The sequence below is a fragment of the Lygodium microphyllum genome, chromosome 3, assembly GCF_053477565.2.
Source record: "Lygodium microphyllum isolate KBCC chromosome 3, Lygodium_microphyllum_v1.1.10, whole genome shotgun sequence".
NCBI lineage: Eukaryota > Viridiplantae > Streptophyta > Polypodiopsida > Schizaeales > Lygodiaceae > Lygodium > Lygodium microphyllum.
In genome coordinates, this window is record NC_141137.1 from 192,758,544 (window position 1) to 192,763,465 (window position 4,922).

At 35.2% G+C, this 4,922-nt stretch overlaps 2 pseudogenes; both read left to right on the forward strand.

The window, feature by feature from the left end:
* The first annotated feature begins 755 nt into the window (after positions 1-755).
* Positions 756-1,345, forward strand: LOC148039395 (uncharacterized; annotated as a pseudogene).
* Positions 1,346-3,376: 2,031 nt separating this feature from the next.
* Positions 3,377-4,270, forward strand: LOC148039396 (uncharacterized; annotated as a pseudogene).
* The last annotated feature ends 652 nt before the right edge of the window (positions 4,271-4,922 follow it).

Here is a 4,922-nt window from a genome sequence, read left to right on the forward strand (position 1 = left end):
GCTTTTACTGAGTTTTGTCACAATGGTCTCTAAGGATAATTTCATCATAAATGTGTCAATATACATGTGCTAATTGTGAGTGCTATCATTTGTAAATTATTGTAGTTTGCATTACTATTGAGTGAATGTTCCTTTTGTTTTGAAATTGAGATGGTTATAATGATTCTATTGTGCAACTAACACCAAATGAAGTAGCTAAGGATTGCCCCGTTCAAACTATGGATGAGAGCGTCTCCCACGACTTCAGCAAAGATGTCCATCTAGAAGGATTAAAGACAAATTATGACAATGAAAATGGGATATTCAATGCTTCTTTGCCACAATCTCAAACAAGTAGAGCGGTGGGTGAGAGTTTCCAGCCCAACAAAGATGTACAGTCAAGTACTAGCTCTGCTAGTAGTGCAAGTTTGCCTCTCTTTAGGAAATCAATTTTGACAATTGTGCTGGACCTAAATGGTCTACTGTTAAAATGTTGTGAACAACTACCATCTTCCCTATTTGAATCTATTCATATAGATTCAAAAAGATATGTTGTACTAAGGCCACGATGTATCCAATTCTTGAAGATCTTGTTAGAGAAATATAATGTTGGAATTTGGTCAACGGTAAAAGAGAGTAATGTTCTTTCAATACCGAGAGTATTACACGATAAAGCAGGAGAGATTTTACCATTTTTTGTAGTCTGGTCTCAAGAGGCTTGTGAGATGGGTGAACACTATAAACTAGTAAGACCTGATAACCCAAGTATTCAGGCAATGTTTAAGCCATTATCAAAAATCTCTACATGTTTTGATTGTGATGCTTGGAGAACAATTCTTATTGATGACTCTCCATACAAGGGTTGTGCTTCTCCTGATAATAAGTGCATCTATCCTACAAAGTTTGATGAAGAAAATTTGGTTGACAATGTTCTCATTGATGAGTTGCTTCCCTACCTTTTGCGACTTGATGAGAGCAAAGATGTGCGCGTGAGGTCATTGGCTCTAACCACTACAGACAACCTCTAGTATCCCATGAGAAAGAATACAAAGGTATGGTAGATTTTTGGACAGAGCGCAACTTGAAGTGGTCAAAGAAGATGATCTACACAGATAGGCTACCGTTGGCAGAGAGTTTACAAAATTTAGTCAATAGTCAAAAGGTATTAGAAAGAGAATATGAAAAAAAAAGAGAGCAAATCAGAAAAATAATGGCAAAGGAACACGTCAATGTTGCTAGCATGAGAGGACCACAATTGATTTCTTTAGCTAGAAAGTTGGGTTCTACCACAACAATATTGAGAGCAAACAATGCAAGGGCTTTCATAAACAAGGTGCTAAATGAGTACAATCTTCTTCAATTGTGATAGAAATTGCTAAGGTATTACCTAACAAAGACTATAGTTATAACCAAAGAATAACTTTGTATTCACAACTAAGAAACTTAATTTGTGATTGTTTTTTTTTTCCAGGTTTGTTCCATGGACGTTATGTCAAGGAGTATTCATTTACAGATGTGATGCAATTCATTTAAAGAAAAAAGCCATTTGACACAAGGAGTTTGATTGTTATTGGAAGATTTTTGTCCTTTCTTATCCATGAATTGATAAGAAATGTACCTTATTTTTTAGTTAATGGCAAAATTATTACTATTGGATTAATTATACAAATGTTGGCTTAAGAGGACTTCTAATTTGAAAATTTTTGGAAGCTTGATCTTTGTCTTGTGAATTTATTTCCTAGAAATTCAAACTATGGTGGAGCTAGATTGAACTATGAATGCATTCTAGATCCACCACATGATAGTGGTAGACTTCCAAGCATTTAACTCCATGACAAATTAGAGCTATACTTTAAAGTGTTTTAGCTCTAATGATATGGCAAAGCTATATCAATGCACTTTGGTTCTACCATGTGGTAGAGCTTGATAACTTCATTTTTTATTATCACATGGTAGAGGTAGATGAATGCATTCTACCTCTATGATAAATGATTTTAAGCTCTACCATATGCACCCTAATATACACAAACTCCTAACTTAAAATTGTCTTGAAGCCAGATTTTTGTCTTATGATTTGGTTTTTAAGGAATTTGGCCTATGAGAGAGCTAGATTTAATTATCAATGCATTACAACTCCACCGCATGTGAGGGCTAGAGTCTCAAGCATTTTAACTTCATGACATACTAGAGCTAGACTTGAAAGCATTCTAGCTCTACCATATGGTAAAGCTTTTACAATGCTTTGTAGCTCTACCATGTGGTAGAGCTTGATCAATGAGCTATAAGCTACCACATGATAGAGCTAGATCAATGCATTTTACCTCTCTCACATTGCATAGAATTAACTTTAACATGCCTTCATTCCACATGCTTACCTTTACCATCAAGTGTACTCATATTTTTCCAAATGTTGTGGTTAACTCTAGCTCACAAAGGCAGCTTTGTTGTTGTAGACTTCTATGATGTTGCATGTCCAAAGTAATCTAATCTATATTAAGAGAATTGGTCCAATGCCAACATGAATGTGTACAAGAAATTGATCAAAAACTACACTTTGTACATCCCTTTGAGGAGGTTAACATACTCTTATGCTATTTGCCAGACCCAACAAAGTACCCCTATGCAAAGAGATGATAAGAGGGATATTATTATAAATCGTAATATCTTGTTTTGTCATATTTTTGAGACCCAATGTAGCTCTATCATTTACTCAATATAGCTCTACCACTTGGTAGAGGTATATGAATGCTTTCTAGCTTTACCACGTGGTAGAGATAGATCTTTGCAATATATCTCTACCACATGGTAGAGCTAGATTGAAAAAAAAATCTAGTTTCTTTATAAGGTCAATCTACATGCTTTTTAATTTAGCTCTATCACATGGAACAAGTTATCAGTGCAATCTACCTTCACCACATGGAACAAGTTATCACTCTACAACTTTGATAGAACTAGATCAATGCATTCTAGCTTTACCACATGGTCAAGCTAGATCATTGCATTCTAGATTTACCCATGATAAAGCTAGACTAGTGCATTTTAGCACCATCCTGCGGTAGCTAGATCAATCAGCTCTAGTCCCATCACAATTTGAAACCTATTAGCACATTATGTTACATCTTTTCTAAAATAAATGGAAAGGATCTTTGCATCTTGGACTATTTTGTAGTATAGCTAGTTCCTAGTTTTGGATCATTTCGTATTGTATTGTCAGCATGTTGTGTCTTGTTTTTTTAAAACCTATTTGATATTCATCTTTGCATAGAAGTAATTGTAGCATGCCTTCCTTGTACTTGCAAGCTTGGCTATCATTAGATATTCTCCTACTTCTCAAGGTGCTATGGTTGACTCTAACTGGTGGAGGTGGCTTTGTTGTCGTAAGAAGCTAATATGTTGCATGTCCAAGAAAATCCAAACTCAATGAAGCCAGATTCTTTAGCACTCACTTGACCGTCTGTGAGAAATTGATGCAAGATTACGCTTTGTATATCCCTTTGAGGAGGTTATCATACTCCCATGCTATCCGAACCCAATATGGGTACCCCTACGCAAAGAAGATGATAGTAGGGCTATTATTCTTAACCTCAATGGTTTGTTGTGCCATGTTTTTGAAACCCAAGAAGATACTCCTTACAATATCGAGCTGGTTAATGAGTATTGTTATGCCCTATGTCACCAAAATGCACATGAGTTCTTAGATTGGTGTATCCCACTCTTTCATGTGTTTATTTGGAGTGCTTGTAGGAGAACTAAGCTCTTTCAAGTAATTGACAAAGTATTTCCAAGACAGAAGCTTAAGTTTGCAGGTATTCTCTCTCAAGAGCATTGTTGAAAAGCCTCATGGCTTGTGCATAGTAGGCAAGTTTTCTTTAAAAAACTTGAGACCTTTTGGGATCTTTATCCTTTATACAATACCAAAAATACATTGATAGTTGATAATAGCTACTATAAGGTGTTTGACAATGCGTCAGGATCCTGGTTAATAGTCCCACAACTATACCATCAACACTCCAAGAAAATGTGTAATTTTTTGAAAGAAGATTTGAGAGATTGGTTGTTTTTATGGCTACAGAATAAAAATCGACAACAATATACACGTGATAATGCCTTTGAAGAAACACCAAACCAATTCTCGGATGATGTGATGGAGAAATGGTATGAAGAAGCTAAAGTAGAATTAGAGAGAAGGAGACAAGCAGAGATTTGAAAGCAACAAGCGGAGGCTGATGCAGAGGCAGAGAGACAAGAGCAATGTGAACGGCAAAGAAAGCAAGAAGAGGAGGCTGAATAAGAGGATATTGATGATAAGGTAGAAAGACAAGTACAGATAGAAAATCAATCAAAGTAAGAAGAGAAGGCTTTTAAAAAACAATATAGCCCCTTGAAGCTAGCTCAAATTTTCCCTCTCTATTCTAATCAAATGTATAAGGTCTTTGTAGTTTGGCCTTTTTTGAATGTAATTATAGCCAATATACTTAATTTGAGCCTCTTTTGGAGTGTATTGTCCAACTGTGTGTCTTTGCAAGGCATTTAACAAATTTAAACTTGACTAGTATCTTGTTTTAATGGATTAACAATCACAATGTCTTGTTTTAATGGATTCACATTTATTGTGCATTCTATTGTTGAGAGTGCATCCTTGTTTAAGGAGACTCATTTTATCTTCATTCATCCTACTTAAGGGTTCTCCTCTTATTTTTTGATAAAGTGCTTCCTACTTCAAGGGGACTTCATTTCTCATTTTATCTTTTGGTTGTCCATACAAATTGTTTTTTATTTAGTAGAGTAAGTTTCATTTAAGTAAAAGTTTTTAAATGTTATTCTGACAAAGTGGATTTTATTCCAAGCTTAATGTTTTGAGTTCTCATATTGTTGATGTATATTGATTTTGTATTTGAGGGAGATTTGAGGATGTTGTGCCGCAAAACAACCCACTAAGTTTG